Source organism: Solanum dulcamara, chromosome 12, assembly GCF_947179165.1.
Source record: "Solanum dulcamara chromosome 12, daSolDulc1.2, whole genome shotgun sequence".
Taxonomy (NCBI): domain Eukaryota; kingdom Viridiplantae; phylum Streptophyta; class Magnoliopsida; order Solanales; family Solanaceae; genus Solanum; species Solanum dulcamara.
In genome coordinates this window covers 18834504-18858174 of record NC_077248.1, presented here as the reverse complement: position 1 = coordinate 18858174, position 23671 = coordinate 18834504, and the positions used below count along the sequence as shown (strand labels likewise).

General features: G+C 33.9%; 1 long non-coding RNA gene across 1 annotated transcript; it reads right to left on the bottom strand.

Moving 5' to 3' along the window:
- Positions 1-6589: 6589 nt before the first annotated feature.
- On the bottom strand, positions 6590-8172 carry LOC129877192 (uncharacterized). Its single transcript, XR_008763492.1, has 3 exons — positions 7968-8172; positions 7778-7829; positions 6590-7566 (listed from the first exon to the last, which is right to left on the bottom strand). It is a non-coding gene; the product is annotated as an uncharacterized LOC129877192 (long non-coding RNA).
- Between the last annotated feature and the right edge of the window lie 15499 nt (positions 8173-23671).

The window sequence follows — 23671 nt, the reverse complement described above, 5'->3', positions numbered from 1 at the left end:
ATGCTAAGATGGCTTTGTTGTAATCTTTCGGGGTCTCAATCACCGTATCACATCTAGGCCCTAGGTAGGGTCGTGAAAAACATGCCACATCAAGTAGAGTCTTGTTTATCGATGTGAAGCACACCACATCTATGAATATGAATCTATAATACGTCCTAGAAAATCTCATTTCTTTCATGATCTATGTCGTGCAGTAGAGTGGTACTCTAAGCCTTTCCCTCTAATGCTGGTTCTTTGCAATTTTTAAAAAATGCCTCCATAAATATACCTTGCTCAAAGAAATATGGTTGAAGAGGAGCAACAAGCTCCGAATGATCCCTTGAATTAACAAGTAACAATTGCCAAGTTTTAAGTAACATTTCAAGGACTTGCTCAAGTCATGACGGCATAAGATAACCCTAAGGTGGTTCCTCTTGTGAACCCAAATATGGGTATGGAGGCAATAAGGGTTTGTGACTTTATGAGGATGAATCCTCCAGAGTTTTGGGGTTCTAAGGTGGAAGAGGATCCAAAGAGTTTGTTGATAGCATTCATAAGATTTTGGAGATTATGGGGATTAGCCCAGTTGAGAGGGCGGAATTGGTAGCTTATCAATTGAAAGGCTTGGCTAGAATTTGGTTTCACCAATGGAAGAGTGAGAGGCCTACAGAGGCGGATGTAGTGACTTGGGATAAATTTAAATGAATGTTTCTTGATTAGTTTCTCCCATTAGAGTTGAGAGAGGACAAGATATAAGAGTTCATCAATATTAAGAAAGGTGGTATGAGTGTGAGGAAGTATGCCCTCACATTCACCTAATTATCCAAATATGCTCCATTCATGGTTGCCGACCTAAGAGCTCATATGAGCAAGTTTGTGTCGGGTGTATCGGATTTGGTTTCTAAGGAATGAAAGACGGCTATGTTGATTCAAAAAATGGGCATGTTTTTACTTATGATCTATGCGGAGCAAATAGAGAATGAGAAGATAATGGAGAAAACTATGGAGTCTAAAAGGGAAAGGACTGATGATGGTAATTCCTCTTATGCCAGGTTCAAAATTAGAGGGCGTCCTCATTTTTGTAAACGTTATTACGGAAATGGTTCTTTGAATTTTATTATTTCGAGGTTTGACAAAGATAAGGTGCCCAACCCTAAACCTTAAGAAGGTGCCCCAATTGGACAATTTACTATTGTATGCAAGAAGTATGGGAAGAACCACAAGTGAGAGTCTAGTGGGTTTAAATGTATGCTATCGATGTGGTAAGATGGATCACCATGCTAAGAAGTGTAGGGTTAAGTATGTTCATCCTAAAGGCATGCAACAAGGTGCCCAAGCTCAACCAAAGGGTGGTCAATGCAATAATCGGTTTTATGCTCTTCATAGTAGGAAAGAGGTGGAGGAGACTCCCGATATTGTTACCGATATGTTACAGGTCTTTCATTATGATGTTTATGTCTTACTTGATTCGGATGCAAATTTATCTTTTATAACTCTTTACATGGCCTTAAGATTTGATATTAACACCAAAATATTATTAGAGCCTTTCTCCATGTATGCTCTCGTATGTGAGTCAGTTGTGACTAAAAGAGTCTATAGAAGTTGTTCAGTTTTGGTATCCCAAAAAGTTACTCTATGTGATTTAGTTGAGCTTGAGATGACTAAGTTTGATGATATCCTTGGTATGGATTGACTATATGCTTGCTGCTTTTATTGATTGTAGAACCCAAGTGGTTAAGTTTCAATTCCCTAATGAGTCGGTCCTACAATAGAAGGGTAGTAATTACGTGTTCAAAGGTCAATTCATTTTGTGTCTTAAAGCTCAGAAAATACTTTTCAAGGGTTTTATCAATCATCTTGTGAGGGTTAGAGATACTAATTCGAATCCCCTATTATATAGTCGGTCCCAATGGTTAATGAGTTTCTGGATGTGTTTCCCGATGATCTACCCTGTGTCCCTCCTGAAAGGGAAATTGACTTTGACATAGACCTTCTTCCTGATACTCAACCTATTTCTATTCCTCTCTACCGAATGGCTCTATGTGGATGTGTTTACTGACCACAACAGTTTACAATATTTGTTTAAGCAAAAGGATTTGAACCTTTGGCAAAGAAGATGGCTTAAATTGTTGAAGTACTATGATATAGGTGTTTTGTACCATATAAGTAACGCAAATGTGGTTGTCAATGCATTAAGTATATTGTCCATGAATATTGTTGCACATGTTGAGGAAGGTAGGAAGGAATTGGTTAAGGAGGTTCATAGATTGGCTGGATTAGGTGTTCATTTGGTTGACTCTACGGATGGAGATATCCTTATTCAAAACAGTTTTGAATGGTCTTTTGTAGAGGATGTTAAGGCTAAGAAAGACAATGATTCAGTGTTGGTTGAATTAAAGAAATCGGTTGCCGAAAAAGCCAATGAGGCTTTCTCCCAAGGAGATGGTGTGCTTTGTTATCAAGATCATTTCTATGTGCCTAATGTTGATGGATTGAGAGAGTTGATATTAAATGAGGTCCATATTTCACGATATTCAATTCATCTGGGATCCACCATGATGTATCGCAATTTGACAGAGGTGTATTGGTAGAATGACATAAAAAAGGATATAGCAGAATATGTGGTGAGATGTCCTAATTGTTAACAAGTTAAGGTTGAGCATCAAAAATAGGGAGGTCTATCTCAAGACATTGAGATTTCTACGTGACCATGGACTTTTTGATAGGTTTTCCTCGTACTAAGGGACAACACGATTCTGTTTGGGTTTTTGTAGATCAAATGACTAAGTCGGCTTATTTTCTATCGGTTAAGACATCATATGGTGTTGAAGATTATGCTAAGTTGTATATTTGTGAGTTGGTAATACTACATGGTGTTACCTTATCCATTATATTGAACTGAGGTACTCATTTAACTTTACACTTTTGGAAGTCATTTCAAAAGGATCTCGATACAAAAGTTAAGCTAAGTACTACTTTCCATCCTCAGACTGATGGCCAAGTTGAAAGAATGATCCAAATTTTAGAGGATATGTTGAGGGCATGTGCAATTGAATTTAAAGGAAGTTGGGATGAGCATTTACCTTTGATTGAGTTAGTCTACAAATGGCTCTTTTTAAAGTATTGTACGGGAGAAGGTATAGGTCCCCGATGGGATGGTTTAAAGTAGCTGAGATGGCCTTGATTGATCCATATCTGGTGGTGGATTCTATGGAAAATATGAGACTCATAAGGGAGAGATAGAATATGGTTCAAAGTCTTCAAAAGTCTTATTCGGATGTTAGGAAAAAGGATCTCGAATGTGATGAGAATGATTGGGTCTATTTGAAGGTTTCACCCATGAAGAGTGTAGTGCATTTTGATTAGAAAGGGAAACTGAGTCCTAGGTATTTTGGAACTTATAAGATATTGAGACGTGTTCGTAAAATGGCATATGAGTTAGATTTTTAATTTGAGTTGGCTATGATTTACTCAGTGTTTCATGTATCTATGTTGAAGAAGTTTGTGAATGATCTGAGTTCCATTGTACCATTGGAAGATGTTTGTATTGAGAAGAATTTGACTTATGAGAAGATTACAGTGGAAATCATAGACCAGCAGGTAAAGAAGCTAAGAAATAAAGAAGTTGTGTCCGTCAAAGTATTATGGAAAAACCAACAAGTAGAGAGTGCTACTTGAGAAGCGGAGGCGGTTATGATGAAACGATACCCGTATCTATTTCCTTCTGCTCAAGCCTAAGGTAGTAATTTATTCTTATTCAAAGTGATTGAACTCCTATATATTCATTTCCTACTATGTTATTCATATGCATGCATGTTCATGAAGATTAATTTCCAAATCATGTTTTCTGTTAAATTTAAAATTTTCATGTTCCATGCATTTTAAAGTTTCATTGTAATCATGTTGGGTTGATAATCCATCTTTTCGTGTCCTTACTATGCTAAGTTAATCTCATTTGAGGACGAATGTTCCTAAGGGGAGATATTGTAAGAATGAAAGATTTTAAGAGGACTCTTTTCAGGGTGACGACCCGACCTACAAGTCATGTGTGTTCCTATGACACATAGAAATGACTTGTAGGGAGGGTGTTGAGTAAAGGAACAAAGTCTAAGGAAAGGCATGATTTATGAGTCAAGTTGACGACTCATAGATGCCTAAATGAACTGCAATACCCACTCGTTGTAAGACCTCAGAGACCTTCAAATTGCATGTTTTCAAAACCTGCAGGACGAATGGTTTTGATGAGACATAAGGAAGTTTAAGAGTCGTAATAATGACTTGTATGAAAAGATCAGAGACCCAACTATTTTGGGAGATTTGGGACCCTATACCATGACTCAAGTATATGAGTTGTAGACTTAAAGATTAGTCATAAGGGTACACATATAGATCCAATGATTAATTTTAATAAAGGGTATTTGTGTCTTTTTCCAAATTCAATTCAATGAACCTAGACTCTATTATGGCCAAGCTCAAATACTATACCTACCCAACTCTTTGAAATTCCCCTATTCTAATTCATTCACCTAAAATTCTCCAAGGCAAGGACACAAAATCCTCTCAAGGTTCTCCTTCAAGTTTCAAGCTATGGTTTCAAATTCATCAAGGTTCTTCTTTGATTTCGGGTTAATTTCACCAAGATATGTGGAGATTTATCCATGGGTTCTTTAACCCATGGAGTCCCAATGTTTTCCATCAAAATCTCATTAAATTGCAATGGGTTGTAACCCTAATTTTAATGAATTAAATTGGGATGTTTCCAAATTCATTTTAGTTGTTATCAGTGATCCTTGTAAGCATGGTTTTGCATTAATTGTATGATTTCAAGATGAATTATGAATGCCCAAGCATTAAGCTATTTCAATTATGATTATGAAGTTCAAAGAAGAGTTATATGAATTTTGATTATGAAGTTCAATGATTTTCAAAAGAAAGCTTTTACGAATGAAGTTGACATTCATGATTGAATTATAAAAGTTATAATGATGATCAATAATGATCCAAGAAAGTTATTGTAGTGTGATAAGTACAATTCTTACACAATCATATTAAAGATGGTAATAAGGACAACTCTCACCGAAGTTGTGGATTCTTAATGAATCACTAAAGTTAATGAGCTATTATAATGATTATTTTTCATGATGAAGTTAATGATGATTTTTATATTTTTTAATGAATTTCCGTTGGGATATTGACTAAGCACCAAGAGGAATTGTAGGTGGAGTTCAGTCCGGTAACGTAGTTAGTTACCCAAGGAAATTTTAGTAGCAACCTAAAAGCCCCATAACTACGTTGCCACCGTAGGTTGCCTTATGGCTTAGCTAGTAGATCCACATATAGATCACAAAGTTAAAGTTGTTCTCACGGATTTTACCTTGACGAGTAGCCTCTCTCTTCTCGATGTAGGAGTTACATCTAATTCCATGTTATAGCTTGCATGGTCTTAAGATGTTGGTTAAAGGTCTTATCCCACACAAGTTTTATGCAAAGATGTTAGTTTTCCTTTGAAGTTTTATGATGCATTAACCATAAGTTTTCATATGTTTTCAAATGATTTTAAGATCTATTCGGGCTCATTATGATTAGTCATGCATTCTTTGTCATATTGTTCATATCCTATTACTTTTTCATGCATACCTCACATACGTTGTACGTTCTATGTACTAATGCAAATGGTTCCTACAATATCTCATAATGTACGGGCCGACGTCCATGTTCATCCTACTCATGGCTAGAGTTAACTTAGCACTCTCAAGTTGTCATTGGTGAGTCTTCATTTGTCAAGGATGGGACTTTCTTTTGTGTTGATTACTTTGACTTTTTCTTATGATTCAGATGAGTTAGGAGCTTCTCCTAAGCCCTTATCAAGTATAGACTTAGAGGCATGATTAGATGTTGCAAGTGTTGTAATCCATTTTTGGACATTGATTTGAGTTTTTCTTCTTCCTTAGACTTTTATTGTTGAGTTGTTTCCTTCCGCTCCATTTTATTATATCTTTACTTTATATATGTGATGAATGCTAAGATGGCTTGGTTGGGGTCCTTTGGGATCTTGACCGTCGTGTCACGTCTAAGTCCTAAGTCGGGTCGTGATACTCTGAGGCATGTGGTAGCTTGCCGGAACCTTCACTTACAATTGTATATATCCTTTGGCTAGTTATGGTCTTTCTATTGTTATCCATCTCTCTCTGTAAACAAATATCAATTATAATTCTAAAAACTAAACCCTTAAGACAACACTCTATAGCACAAAGTGAGCAAAGGAAGAATGACCATTCTAATATGCCCTATAGATTCTTGCTTATCGAATGTAGTGCATAAAACATTTATAAACAAAACTCTACAAGAAACAACTTGTAGACTCCCTAGGATATGATGTTGCTCTGATACTAAGTTTGTCACGCCCCAAACTCAAGAGGCGCAACTGGTACCTAATGCCGAAACTCTAGCCTAAGCCGACCCTGCTGAACCATTTTCTACTAGCACTTAAAAGCCACACGCAATCAAGAAAACCAGCAAGTATATATCGGCTTAAAAATAAGCCCTCAGCCGGTAAGGCCCCTGTCAACAACTTTATAAAAAATAATAACTCACAACAACTCATATAATGAAATAGCCAACTAGAAAACAAGTCCTCTTTGGGCCATTGATGCCACCATGATCTCGATACAGAAGCTGAAAGAAGGTATATATAAATATAATACATCAAACAACTATCAAACCTTAGCAAACCAACAAGCCAGGACAACATCGCGATTAGCATAGCTATACAACCCACACACTAGTCTGAAAGCCTCTAAGAGTAGTAAAGCTTAGTGGGACAAAGGGACCTACCCAAAAATATATACAATAAAACACAAAGAACCTGAGATATCTGGCAGCTCCGAAATAAGGGGATAGCAAACTTGCTAGAACTCAACCGTGCTGCTGGGGAGATCTATTAGGCCACCTATCAGGACTTGCATGCATGAATGCAGCACCCCCAGGTAATGAGGCGTCAGTACAAAATAATGTAATGAGTAGAAAAGGAAATAAACTTAATGACTAGGTATCATAATATACTAAAAGTAATCAGGTAAGGAAATCAAGAATAAGATAAGCCTACTAATTCGCTTCCAAATCTAAACATACCAAAAATAATCAAACAACAACCTAACCAAGCCCTCATAAACTTGGCAAGTGAAACAACAAACAATACCATCTACCTAGGCCCCCATAAGCCCACGAGATGCTAATTTAGTCTATATCTTACCATCGTTAGTCCTCTAGCATCGTAGGCAGTCACATAGCTCTCTTAGGCAACCATAAGCCCCGAAAGCGGCGCATATCCCTCTTAGGCAACAATAAAGCCCCATAGGCAACCCATAGCTTTCTTAGGCATATAGCCTCATAGGTAATTCATAGCCTTTTTAGGCATCATCATAGCCCCGAATGCAATTCATAGCCTTCTTAGGCATCAACATAGCCCCGCAGGCAACTCATAGCCCTCTTAGGCAACATCATAGCTCCGTAAGCAGCACATAGCCATTTTAGGCTTCATTATAACCGCATTGGCAGCTCATAGTCCTCTTAGGCAACAACATAGCCCTGTAGGTAGCACATATCACTTTTTAGGCAAAGATCACATTCATGTACCTAACCACACTAGCCCCAAGGGAAACAATAACAATTTGATAGGCTCAAGCTGCCAACAACCAATAATTAGCAGTACGAGTATATCAATGATAACATAGACCTTCTTGTATTACTCCTATGCTTTAAGAAAACATGCCAAAAGAAGGAAATAGCCTTAACATACCTTTACTATGCTTATAAGTGGTCAATTAGCCTTTTCACATGCTCACGTAATACTACAATATGGTAAGAGCTGAATCAGTACTGAAAAAGATAAGGTGACATGATAATCCGACAAAAGAAATGGATTTTCACCAAGGGAACTACTACCCAAGTTCTAAAGTATCTATAAACCAATAAAAAAATAATCTTACCTTGATATACACCCTCGTTATAGCACAAAGAACACTTTATATAGGCAGTATCATAGTACGTCGTCCTTCCTGGAAATGGAACTTTCATGCTGGAGCTGTCAACTCCAGCGTGTCAGCTTAGTTATCCTCATCAAACCACTTACTTGATGTCTAGATTCCCAACTGGTAGACAGTTCCCTTTCCCCCAAATCAGCTACAGCACCCAAGAAGCTACATTACAAAATTAATGGGGAAAATTATGCCAAAGTGACTAGCTCGCGATGTAGAACAATTTTCGTTAAATATCCAAGATAATATTATCAATGTATAGAACTAATTTATGGGTTAATTTCACTGAAATGAGAAAATATGAAGAAGATACACTTTTATAAAGTTCCACCTATTTAGGGGCCCACTTTATGTGCCTTCTTGTGTTGTGTTACGGGAATGGAAATATATATTTATTCTAAATTCATATTGATGAACGGTTTAATACTTTGGAAAATAGACTCGTAGACCTTCGATTAGATAGGTTTTGAGCTCCAACTTTTATTTTGCAACCAGCTAAACAACAAAACTAAAATATGAACCTTGAACACTAATGTGACATACCACATAATTCTAAATTTATTAATCACTCTTTATCTAACCACAAAGACACCTATTAATTAGACATTTCAAAATGTCAAGGTGTTACAACATTGAAATCCATGTTGATCATGAAAATCCTAGATTTTGGAAAATTCTACTACAGAAAAACTGAGGTTTTCTTTGGGATTCATGGGTGAAAAGATACCCAATGATGAAATCCCACATACATTTTAGGGAAAACCTTAGTAGAATCGTTGAACTTGAAGCTTGAAGGTAAATAACGCTAGCTTTGACCTTACTAAAATTGTAGATGTAGGGCATGAGGAAGAACTACGTTTCTCATTATGATAGTCTTACAAACTTTAAATCACTCCAATGGAGACCCTAACATTGAATAAGAATCACAAAAATCCATTCTTGAACCTTGACATGAGTTATCTTGAAAATCCTAGGTTTTGATGGTAGATTCTTGCTTAGGATGCATAATCACATGTTAGAATCACTAAAAAATTGTTAGAGTATGCGTAGCTTGATTTGTAAGGGAGAAATTTGATAGACTTGCTCAAAAATCAAGTCTTGAACCCAGGAATTGAGTTCTTGATTTCACTAAAGAGAGGAAGAGGGTTTTTTGTTAAAATCTTTTAGAAATTCTAGGATTTATGTTGTAAAATCATGAGAAATCTAAATAGGGATGAATAAAGCTTTTAGGGGTGTTCGAGTCAACCCAGGGGTGAAAATGAGAAAAGAAACTCAAAATGACGTTTTTATGAAATCTGAAAATTTTAATATAGAGTTATTATACATTATATACAGGTGATATACTTGATCTAAAGAAACTCAAGATAGCGTTTTTATGAAATCCTCTCGCATTGATTCTTGAATCATAAGACCCAGACACAAAAAAGTGGGTCTTAAATTTTATACTTTTGTTATACCCATTTTAATCAGGTCAAAATAGTGCACAACATATTGGTAATTCCTAAATTAAATAACTAGCTTAAGGAGTCACCACCTAATTATTTACGATGAATTAGGATACCTAAAAGTGATGAAAGTTAAACTCCATTTTAAGGTCTTACTAAACATGAGATTCTAGGTAAGGGTTCAATTAATCCTAAAGGAAAGGAATTAGGCATCTTTTAAGATCCAGTAAAAATGGTTTATCGATCGAACTTGAATTAATTAAATAGGCTAAATATAAAAGATGTAAAACTCATGTATAAATGCTATCAAGTAAAAATAGCTTTTGTAAATATAAAACTTCTTTGATGGAAAACAAGTGATGCTTTGAATCCATTTGATATTGATAAGAGTTAAGAATTTTATAAAAAAACTAAAGCATTTAAAGCAGTAAAAGAAGAACTAGTGAAGTTAACTGATTTTAGAGAACTTATTTATCATAAAAAAGGACTGATTTAAAGAAAGAGGGAGATTTGAAGTTTCAAAAATATTATACTACAACTCTTTCATGATACGGAATTTAATTAACTCTAATCTATCCGATAGAAGTAGTTATTACTAGCATACCCATGCTTAAAACGTCATACACAACAAGTAATAAAATATAGATAACAAGTGGTAGTTAACAGTAAACAAAAAACACATAAGATATACACAAAAACCAATTAGCAAAGATAGAAATAGGGAATATCCTCCCCTTCCTCCTACTCCTTCATTTATTTCTGTTTGAATGTATTTTTAGAGCGAGAGGCACAAACAAAAATGTAGATGCACATTTTAGGTCTCGCAACGACGTTGAGTCCTAAAGTGAGACTCTTCGACTCCAGCGTTCATGTAAAAACAAGGAAAAGAAGAAACGATTAGTAAAAGGAAGCAGATTTTAATGTGAAGAAGCAAAATAAATCCATTGGAATGTAACTCGTAGGATGGCAAACAAACAACACGAAGTAGAATTTCAAATAACAAATTCAACTCTAAAGAGAGCTCGACAAATTACTAACAGACAGATTTTAAAAAGAAGTGCATCGAACTTAAAACAACAAGATAGACCAGTACAAGTTTAGACAGAGATTTTTAGTAGTGTGGCTTTATGAAATATCTGAAACATACAAATTCAACATATTAGTGTTAGTGTAATCATATCTTTATTCTGATATAAAAATATATAACAGATTTTTGCTTCCTGTTTTCACAATGTTAAGACTAAATTGACAACAATAATTATATTTTAAATTATTCTATTAAACAAGTTACCTACTTTGTTGATTATGGACAAAATATACTTCTATACTTTAAAATCATATCTTACCAATTTGAAGGAATGTAAAAACAGGATACGGTTTTGGATATATTCATACGTTATCAAATGACTGACCCAAAGGTTTAGTAAAAAAATTATCTAAAATAGACTTCTAATTCACAAGTTAGAAATTTTAATTAAAAAGCAGAAACATAACCCTGATATCTAAACAATTCAGAAAGTAAAATGAAATCGTAATCTTCATGACATAATTTTGTGAGTGTCTGAGCTTGTTTTCGGCTGAGGATTTAGAGTAGTACTTATATGCAAAAATTAGGACTTCTTGAGATTTTAAAATTCAAAAATCTGTTGCTTGGGGAGTCACGGATTGGAGTGAGTAACGGATGGGATGGTGGAAGATGGTCTTGACACTATAGCTTGGTCAGAGATTTCACCAAAATGGTGAATCTCTTTTTTGGTACACAGAAAAGTAAAGAGGAAGTGTAGTGAGAAAGGGGAGAATTTTCTTTTGGGGAGAAAGGAGTTATCAAATTGAGATGACATATTTTAGGGGTTGGTTTGACCAAAATTAAATGAGGGCCATTTTAGTCATTAAAGAAGTATACTAGAGAATTCTATATTTTGGGCTAAATGAGATATATTTGAAAGATATTCTATGGAGCATAATTAAAGTATTTTTGAATGACTATATGAGAAAATTCTCCTATTTGTTATGGGTTTGAGACTAATGAATTGGGCGTTGGTATTAATCTGATTTGGGACTCACTTAGGCCAAATTTATGGCTTTTACCTTCTTTAAATTAAGAAAAAACTGCTTAACTACACACCTTTGTTTTGTCATATTTTCTTATTTTTTCTACTGTTTCAAAAAATATCAAAAATTCCTTCTTTTACTCCTATCACCCCTTTTTCCGGATACATCAATTTAAAATGTCATTCCCATGATTTTCCTTCCTTTTTTCACGCCACAAATATCTCCACAGTTACATTCATTAATTTATTTTTGAATTTCAAATCTTTTCTCTTTCCAATTAATCATTTCAAGTTATTCAAGAGGTAGATTTCTTTCCATCGCTTTAGTTTTTTAAAAAAATTAGTTCTTTCATCTTAAAAAGTTGTTCATACATATGAATGAAGGTCGATTTTTGTTGTTTATTTTTTTGTGATGCATATAGATTCACATTTTTAATGTATCTAGTTGTTTTTATTTCTTAAATTAATGTATAATGTCTTCGTTTCAACATTATGATATATTACATTTGAATTGTGTTTTCGAAATTGATAAATTTATCATGATACATTACTATTTATGTATCTTTTTTGTTAAGTAATGTATTTCTACCAGATATATTAAATAGGTAATTGCTGCCCATAAGATGTTACATTTGCAATAGATACATTACCGTGTAGTAGTCGCTATGCATTAGATACATTTATTATAAATTCAAATTTATGTATCATGTCGAGAACTCATATGTATCAGAAAAATATTAACAACAAAAATAAAATCAACAAGTTGCTCTATCAACCTTGTGTCATATACATAACTATGAATATGTTACAAACTGATATTGTTATAAAAATATTAGTGTTTGTATATCAAAAATTATATTTGATAATGTCTACAGATACATAACATTCTAGTTGAATAAGTTTATGTGTATGTATCTGGTAATAAAAAATAATGAAATTTATAATAGTTATGTATCAAATACATAACTATGAACATGATACATGCTAATTTGTATTTTAATAAATTAAGGTTATGTATAAAAATTAATATTGAACATAATACATTGTCCATGATAAAAATATAATATATTATAATATTAAAATGAAGGAATTATACATTAATATAAGAAAGAAAAACAGTTAGATACATCAAAAATTTGAACCCATATGTATCACAAAAAGATGAACAATGAAAAAAAGAAAAAAAATCAACAATATGATTTGTTGAAAGCAAAAAAATGTGATGACGAAAGCCTTCTAGGTTTTCTTCTTTGTTCTGTATCAACTCCTGCGGGTTTTTTTCACTTTCAACAATGGTGTCATCCTTGGATCTCGGCTCAAAGCCCTTACCAGAGCTACCAACAACTCGACTTTTCCCCCTCCTTTTGGGGCATTTTCTTTGCCATTGACTTTTGAAGTCGAAGATACACCTTCTTCAACTAATTGGGTAATCACAATACTAAAAGATAGAGCATCATACATATGTATCAGGAATTTGTAGATGAAAAGGCTAAAAAAAATGATAACTGATGACTAGAAAGAAAAAAATGGAAGAAAAAAATTTGTTATGATTTGGATAGATTGGAGAGAAGAAAATTTGAAATTTCAATTGTTTGAAGTTCCTAAAATTTTGAGAGAGATTGATATCAATTTATTTTGCGTGATTTGTGTAACAGACATTTAATTTTACCTTTTGTTTCCTTTTTAAGCTCAATAGACAAGTTATGTAATGTATCAATATTTATGTATCCAGATGGGACAAATTTGAAGGAATTTTTGTAAATTGGTAAAGGGTAGGCATAAAATGTAATATGATCCTTACACTATGTGATTCCAAAAAATTATACTTAAATTAATTCTTTTGAGCTTCTAATTTAGTTGTTAGTATAATGTTTTTTATGTAAAAAGTTTAGTACCAAAGAAACTTAAAATAAAGTGACGATAATAAGTAATAGTAGTAATAAAGAATGTAATTTTAAATAGTGAAAATAATAATAAAAGGATAATAATCTTAAAAATAATAAGGGTTAGAGTAATAGTAATATTACTTATTAATAATTTAGAAATTCAAGAAAAAAACCGTAAGATAACACCTCAAATGGTTATGAAATTATCATAGCATAATGTAATCTTTCAAGTTAATTTACAAAACAAATATTAACACCCCCAAGGAACTAGTCTAAACAGGTACAAGGGCTTCTAAGAGTACAATTTATATAGGAAATAAAGCACGGCTCCCACCATAAGGAAAGAAGAGTAGAAGCTATCGAAGATCATCATCGTCTTCACCTATGAAACAACACTGACACTGAAACCACACTAGGCAAAGTGGCATAGCAAGAGTAGTATCAGTACAAAAAACACGTAAATGAAGGCACCATTGACTAACCCAAAGCCCACCCCATAAAGTAAAGTAATTATTCAGAAGAATGCATGTAATAAGAAAATGCACCACCCAAATTTTATCCACATACTCTTACCATCCCAATTACCTAAACCGTAACTAGTACACTTAATTCCAACCTCCTACCTTATTCTGCCACCAACTCTAGCATTGATCAAAGCCTAACCCTTCTATCACATAGAGAGTTCCCGAATACATGCCATCACAATACCTACATAGCTAGTTTGCCGCTTTTACTCAAGCTCTCACGCCAACACTCTGACCCATGACTATTTAGTAAGCCACTTGAAAGACTGCTGAGCTAAAATGGCCGTCTTCTCTATACTGAATCTGCTACTAGCCCACTATGGAGGGACCTAGGTGAATGAGAAAACCGAAAGTACCCAAAACAAGCCTCTTAGTATTTTTTAGCCTTTCATAGGTAATGACAATAAAAAAACAAGCGAAAATCATAATAGTAAATCTTCAACTTACATATGTCTAACAATACGTCATAACTTTTAGATTTAACAGGGCTAAGACAAGTCCCTAGCTCACCCTTAATCATAATAGAAAGAAATGTCTTAGTAAGTGTCTAAAGATCTCAACATATCATAAGCTAGAAACATAAAGGAGTATTGTTCCCAGAACATGGGAACTCACCAAAAGTTGCCTTCAAACGAAATCTCAACTAGCCACGTGGAGGAGAACGAGGAGGATTACCGGTCCCTGCATGGTGATATCATGTAGGCAAAAGAATATGCGTTAGTACTTTGAATGTACTAAGTATATAGGCAAGCATTACAAAGTAACATTTAGGACATTTATAAGGTAAAGTATATAAATTAGTGCATGCGTGAGTAATCAAGTAAATATCATTTAAATCATACATATGTGGATATATACATGCATGAGTAATCATGTAAATAGCATTTGAAACATTTATTTGTGGGAATTTGACTATAACTGACATTAAGACCATGTGAACTATTTATTACATGGAATCCAACATAACCCCCTATGTTATTTATGCTTGTCAACTGCTTTGTTAGTATTGCATGCATGATATATTATCAAGGAGAAAGGTAAATAACATGATTTAAAATGATAAATATTGTCAATCGTATGTAATGAATGTTTTTACATAGTACAAGTATGATTGTTATTCGTTGTGGTTGTGATTTTGAAGTGTGATTTCTTAGTTGGATCAGGTATCATCGCGGTACATGGATCACCATGCTGATATATATTAATAATTGGATCGAGTACCACGTTGGTACACTAACTAATGATTGGGTTGAATACCAAGTCAGTACACTAACAGTTTGTACATGAGTTCCACGAGAGAACCGAATTGATTGTTGTGTTGTGATTGTTTAATTTTTATTGTGTATATCAATTTCAGAGTAAGGATCAGAATTTCGGGTTATGTTATGATGGTGATTGATTTTTAATTATTAGTTTTTACTAAGGTTTGGTTGCTTGTTCATCTTTTGTATAACTAGAATTAGTTGTGTGATCCTACTAGTACATGGTGGTTTGTGTACTAATAATACACTTGCTCTTTCTTTGTTAGGTACATGGCATATTCAGGCAGCTGCTGAGAGACATCAAATGTGAGTCTTTCTCTATTTGAATTCAAGGTTGAGCTATTCATTCAGGATGCCATGAATTCCTCCTAGTTTCTTTATCCATCTTTTCGGATACAGCCATTTAGACTTTTGATTAGGTTTTCTTCTTGGGGTTCACAGACATTTAGTCTTTTAATTAGGTTTTCTTCTTGGAGTTGCATCCCCTTATTCTAGTACACTTTAGAGTTTTGGTAGTCTTTAGATTTTTGATACTATGACTTTCAGATTCTAAAGGGTATTTTTGCGCAATACTTATTATAAAATTGATTGAATTTATGGGAATTTAGTCTTTCACTTATATAAAACTATTTTTCTAGTATTCTATATAAAGTTTCATTACATGAATGGCATATTGGATTAAGTTGTGTTAATAATTAATTCTCGCACCAGGGGGTTAGGGTGGATACCACTCACGACGGGTCGGGATCATGACAGTAAGGGACACTAACATAATCATATAATATGAGTGTCACTCATGACGAGTGGGGATCATGACAGTAAGGGACACTAGCATAATCATATAAAATGGTATGTACAACGAAACTGAAATAAAATTTCTAAGATCATAAACATAATGAAAGAACTGAAAAGAAAACCGTCGGGGTTCATGCATAAATATCATTTAAAACCTTCATTCAATAGCATATATAAGGCTGAGTCTAATTCAGTAGCCTTACATAAACAAATACATAACATAATATACTTAAAATGAACCATGAAAAGTTGAGCGTATATCGTAAAAATGTATAAATTGGGGAGTTTATTATAACTGACATACACCATGTGAGCTTATGATACCCAACTAATCCCAGTTAGAAGGACTATCCTATACTTTGCCAAAGTATAGAACCTATCTATCTATGTGGATCCACTATCTGAGCCTCAAAGAGCTAAAGGAGTTGACCCACTAGTTGTGTACTCAAATCCTATAGTGGCACGTAATTATGGGACTTAGATTTTATAAACTCGTGTCCTTTTGGTGCTAAATATTTCTCCCAAAATAACATATATACATATTAATGCTCATAGGTAGGAAAAGTATCTATCTATCTGAATCATGCATAAGACTAAGCTCAAAAGTCATATAAAAACATGTATTGAGATTGAAATTCATATGATGCAAATTTTCATGCTTAAAAGTCATAAGGGTTTGAGTAACCATAGAAATTATGTTAAATAATTAAAAAAAGGGTTTTAAAGGATGAAATAAATTAAAGGAAACATAAGCGTATGAAGAAGATCATAATTCATATAAAAAAAACTAACTTGGATTATAATAGTTTTACAAAATCCTTCAAATCAAAATACTTTTGGCATGCGAGTGAACGGATACTCTCATTGAAGTCTTACATACCTAAGAGAATGAGGCTTAAAAGAAAGAACTTGCTTTGATGCCTTGAAACCTTAGCTTTTGCCTTGCTTATGGTAGTTTTTGCGTTCGAGGAGAGTGTAGGAAACTATGAAAATCTAAGTTTTGAACGTGATAGACCCTTATTAGAATGACAAAACGGCGTGGCTTAGGATTAGAATGCATGGGAAAAGATCAGAAGAACATTGACTTAAAACTTGATCGGCAATTTCTACGAAAGTCATTTACGGTTCGTAGTTTGGTTTATGAACCGCAGATCCCACTGGTGAAACTCATGTCTAATAATTGGAGTTTATGAAGTTTGATCTACGAGGAGACAAGACGACCCTTAGATGGATTTATGACTCATAACTGGATTCGTGAAAAACAGGCTTCAAATCAACTTTCTGAAGTTCATTTTACGGTCCCTGTTTACGACCCTTAAATGGTTCTACGACTCATAAATGGGTCCATAGAAACTAGACTAAAATCTGAGTTTCAACACTTTGATCTACGAGTCAATAGTACGACCTGTAAAAGCATCCACGATCGTAAAATTGGCCCATAAAACTCAGACAAAATTTCCTATCTTTAAAGTCATTCACGAACCTCATCTATGGTCCGTAAAGGCAACTACAAATCGTAAAAGTTGTCCGTAAATTTCAGACTTTTGCAGACTTGAATTTTCTTAGCTTCTTATGACTTGATCTGGATTTAGAATTTCTAAGGCATTATAGCTACATGTAGCATAATATTTGTTGTTACATTCCCTTCAATAGCAAGACAATTAACAATATTGCTTTCCAAATATTCCTTCATTTTCATAGTACATCTACAATAATAGTTAAAGTTGAAGTACATCTTCTTATTCAGTTCTTCGATCCTAAAATATAAAGTTTTAGATGATCAATCTAATTTTACTGAGCTTCGTATCAATTATCCATTTATTCTATATAGGTAATTCAGGTAAGATTTGATGCTCTTTACAACTTGAAATTTTATGATAAATTTGTGTTATATTTGATATTTGTTTATAAATTTTGAGCAGCATAACATTATGTCATCAATGAAAAATTTACTTTTGTTGTAGTGTGAACATGAAAATTACATATTTACTATTCGATTATTCAAGGTGTGTCAAGAAGTGCTGAGCAATTCACTTTGCTAATCACCATCACAAATACACAACAAAAATTCATGAAATATGTTCGTGCATAATGTATAATGTGTATTTACTTTCTTAATATTATCTGTGCATTACGCGAATACATATACTAGTAGACTTTAAACGTCAAGTGCAATAATCTGTCTCCCTATCATACTAACTATTTTTACAATTTTTATTAGTTTGATTCCTTATTCATTGTCTCTCAAGTTAATACAAAATATTATCATAAAACTTAATCGATCTGTATTTATCTTCTTGTTAGATTTACGATTATATTATATTAAAGATATAGTACTTAGATATAAGAGCCTAAAGACCATTGGAAGGACTGCTGATAGAGGCCCGATCTGACAAAATGGAAAGAGGCACTTTATGTAGTCACAAAATCTAGTAAATATGACAACCCATAGCCGCGAGTGTTTATTTTTATAATAGTTGAGGAAATGTGAAATGACAATATTTAAAAAAATAACACATTATTAATGGATCATTTTTAGGCATAACCAAGCACTGTCGGTTTGCGCTTTGGATTTCATTTGATTTTTTTACTAGTCTATGAAAACGTGTGTTACACGTTTATCCCCGAATTAACTTTAGAGTTCTAATTCAGCCTACATATGATATCAACATGTATCCTCATGACCTCATTCCTCAATGGGTGACTTACAATATGATTATTTTTCTTAATCATTCTGCGGCGGAGTATTATGTAAGTAAATAACGTTTAAATTAATTAGTGATAAAGAAGAGAATTTGCAATGCCACAACTAACGAATTAAAGTGAATTTGCTAGACTTCTAATTTTATATTTACGTAAATAAAATATGACTATTTAATTAAATTTACTGTTAATTAGATATTCATTTAATAGTGAAGCAAAATGATAATTCATCTTTGAAGGTAGAAATTTCCGGAACAAACATTTTAAAACTTTATAAAAAATAAGTTCAAGTAGTTGATGAATTACACGAAATTTAAGGGAGAAAATCAACTAAAGTTTTACCGGAATGGTATAGAGACTAATTAATGAAAATCCAATGACAAAGGAATAATTAATTTAAGTAGTTCATAAAAACAAGAACCAAAAAGATAAATCAATTCAAACATAAGGCCATGGTTTGTCAGCAGAAGATGGAAATGGCATTGAAAAATGAGCAAAGCCTCCAGAAGTTAGACTAATATTTGAAGTTTGCATCAGTGTGATAAGGGATAATGCATGACCCTTAATCTATCACTGAAATCTCAGCGACACATCTTAACTTAATTAGTGTCATAAGAACAAAAACAGGACATGTGTCATAAGGACAGAACAAATGAATTCGAGGAGGTAATAGGACCCTCGTTAAGTTAAGATATGTCATTAGACTTTCGGTCATAGTTTAGGGATACTTATACCTTATACCTCAGTGATAACTCACATCAACACTTGCCTCGTACTTGGCCTAGCTGACCAAGTTTTAGTACCAACTCAGCCTCTTCTTTTACATAGTCATTGCCCAAGTTTGGATCAATGGCTTCAAGAATATCATCACTGGTCCAACAAGAAAATTCATAGTCAACCAAAACGATGTCCTCGTTTGATAACCTTGGATCCACTGGCATCTTCCACAAGCCACCTCAAGCAAAAATATGCCCAATGAATTTACATCAGTGCTAGTTGTGGCTTTCCCTGTTCTTGTATGCTTAATAATTTCATTTTTTTTTTGAGCTTCAATGTGATGTTTATAGGTGAAACATCATATTATTTTTATAGGTTGATTTAACCTGTCGATTTAGCCAACTTTTCCAATTCAACTTTTTGTAGGTGTCAACGTCTCTCGTTTGTGCTTGTGATGTGAGGTAAACCTTCTTGCCTTTAGATTCTTATTGAAGTTATATGATAATAGACATTTATGTATTCCATTGTACTGCCTATTATTTTATTATTTCTTGTGTTTCGATTATCACGTTATTTCACTATTTTTATTATTTCTTTTCTCTGAATGCTATGTAATGCTCCCCTTATTATTTACTTGTCCTCTTTGATTCTATATTTTTTTATTACTGATTTTGAGATGCATACTTAAGTCAAGGGTCTTTCAGAAACAATCTTTTTATCTCCACATGATAGGAATAAGGTTTGTGTATATTTTATGTTAGTATTACATTTTAATATTAATAAAAATATGTCATATGTCGCATTATATATCATGTTATGTCCATTGGTGGATATTACATTTATGTCTCTTTACTCTCATCAATTATGGTAGAATGTGGTTATTAATTGTTAGTAATTTTTGTAACTACTAACTCTTCATTTCATCCATTATTCTACCTCTTTATTCTTGTAACTTATGTAACCTTTGGGCCATTCATTTACCTAATTTACTATCCATTATCTTCCTATTCATGGCAAGGAAGAATTCCTCACTTATAAATAGTGTGGTCTAACTTTATTTTGGGAATAAGAGAAAAACAAGAAGAAATATACAAGAAATATACCGGAGAAAGAATGTAAGAAAATATGAGAAGCTTAGAGGTTAATGTAGTAAAAGAGAAAGTTGAGACAGAGAAACTATTCTAAGTCTTTAACTATATTCACTATATAAAAGGGAGTAATTACATGTTGAAGGAAGGTGTTCTTTTGGTGGAGCTTTATCCAGAGTTGTTTGAGTCACACGACGTTGTTGGGCTATTGTATCCTAGAGGGGACAAGTCAAGAGATATACTGCTGGATCGGTGTAGATTATGTCGTAGTGGGCTTAATTTCCCTTAAAGAGAGAAAGATATTTGTGTCTCAACCAGAATATATTTTTTTATTTTTTGTCATTTTATTTTTCAATTGTAATTTATTATAATTTGTGGTATATACAAAAATAATTTTAAGGAGATTCATATTTTGCTACAGTTTGAAAAAGTGCGAATATCAAGATAAGAGATCTTAACAACATTCCGCTCAATGTTGCTCTCTTCAAGAGATGGAAGAGAAGAGATGTACGGATAAAGTATTTTTCTACTTGCTCAATTCGGGCGGAGGAAAGGTAATGGAAAAGAATAACTTTTTACCTAATATTTTTCATGAACAAGTGATACTACTTTTCATGATAAAATAATTTTTAAATTCTTAAAAGAGCGGGGTTCATGAAATGAGAAAAAAATCATTATCAAAAATGTGATTTTTCCTTTTTTGAGAAATGCTCTAAAAAGAGGATTACAAATACATATATTTATCTTGAAATAAATCACATGTTATTATTGTTGCATATGATTTGGTGATTTTGGCTCTAACATAAGTGTTATCAAAGAAACACGAAAACCATGTTGAGTAGCCATTTATATATGAAATATTTTTGTGTGAGAAAATTTTCATTCTTGGAATGACAAAAATACCATAAAACATGTGATGAAATTTTCTTTGCCAAGTCATAGGTCACGATCCGATTTTTCAGAAAATAATCGCACCTGCTAACACCCACCAGCAAGTAAGCCTAACCCTTAATCCTTAGTCGAAACCAGAGGCAACGGGCTACCAAGCGAAAGATGAATAAGTAAGGCAGAAGGTGAATAGCAATGAGAAGTAAAAGAACAATCGAAATAAAACAAAAGGAACCACCCCAAGACTTGGCATCAGTCGGTAATCGAGCAATTAAATTAAAATACGAGTACAAGGCATTTATAGATATAGCATAAGTGCAGACAGTCTTCGAAAGCAAGTAAAGACTAGTCCTAATCCAACATAGATAGAAATCGGCAACTCCAGACGCTAGGAACTCACCAAACCTCCGAATCAAAAGTTGCTCTGTACCAATCCAAATCAACGACGATAACTCATACTATGATCTATAAGGGGCAGAAATGTAGTATGAGTACCAAACGAATGGTACTCAGTGGGCATAGGCCAACTAAGCTCCATAGATAAAGCAAGTTTAAATCATAGGTAATCCGATAAACAAAGCACAAGTAAGCAGATAAGGTCTAATACAAGATAAAGCAGGAAATGAGAATAAAGAGCTAGGGTATATAAATGAAGGAGACAGAGTCAAAGAACGCACCTATACACGCAAGCCAAAACCTATTTAACAATAAGAAGGCAGTAAAGGAGTCAACTAATCAAGGACGGAGGCACTGTCTAACACTGCTAATCACAAAGCCACCTAGGAACTAACCAACTAAATCTAATGGGGAAAATACCAAAAACAACAACCCAGACTAAGACACCCTACAAACCAGGTACAGATATGGCAAGAGATAAATACAATATAATCAAACAATAACCGACCGGCACTCATACCCTCGAAAGGTATAAAAATGACAAATATACCCCCAACCCCCTTAAAATTGGGGGACCACACCATACAAGTATATTGTTGATAAGCGATACTAATGAATGCAAGTTTGTACAAAAATCAGTAATATCATCGGTGACTCTTAACTATCATCAACAAGTATATAGACCAACCCCGGCCCTCGGCCTGCCAAGTGGGACTTAGGCAGCTTCCTCATCCAGTCAAGTAGTACACTAGCCAGAAGGGGCCATAGGGGATGCGAGAAGTCAGTATATACTTCTTGGGCCCGAAAAAGGTCTTATATAGACATATAACATCCCCGTAGCGGTACCGAAAAGTGAGTGGCCAAGTCGATATTAAAAAAGGTGAATTCGCATTGGATAATCCAGTACAGGCTAAAAGTATCCCATATATATCCAAAGTGAAAAAAGGGCGACGCTGCATCGGATATCAATAAAAACTGAGCACATCCTCGATGCCTCTGAAACTGCCAATATAAAAGGAATATATCCTCGATGCCTCATAGATCTAAAAATCAGTGCCCAAATATTCCAGGTGGTATGACTCCTATTAAAACCAATTTGAAAGTAGTAAAAATATGAGAATGTTGTCACGCCCCGAGAGGGTACCCTAGACGTGACCGGCACTCAGGAACCATTTTTGACTCTCAAGCGAACCACATAGCTTGATCACACATCCGTTCATTCATTCATTCAGTGGAAAGTTTAAAAATAAAGAATAATTTAGCGGGCAACTCAAATCACCCTTCCAACTCAAAGAATAAAGATCATGGGCCAATAGATCAACTAAAATATTTGTCATTAAAAATAGTTTGACAAGAATAACTCAAGGATAGAAATACTTAATCGACTCATCACTATCTAGTCTATGAAGCCCCTATCACTACTATTTAATTGGTGCCAATGACATGTTCATGGCTACCTCAAATAAAAATAAAAAAGGCTAACTCGACGCAAGAATACACAAACGGTGTCCTCCAAATGTAGGGGAGGACTCACCAATATGCTGAGTGTGAATAGATCCTCAATGGTGCTTCTATTGACGATCTCTTAAACCTGCTTCTGCATCATGAAATGATGCAGGTCCAAATGGACGTCAGTACGTGGAATGTACGAGTATGTAATATGGCAGAATGAAACATACCTCAAGGAAGAATAACATCGGTCCAAATATCTCAACCCAGAAAGATAAGAGAGACTCAATCAAAGCGTCATAAGTCTAAAGTAAGAATACATTTTTTTTACAAAGACCAATCATATACCATACAGTCCAATCCAATCATATACAATACAGTTCAATCAAATCATTCAATCTAATTTTATCATATAGTGTTAGCTCGAAGTCAATCACATATTGTCTAATCCA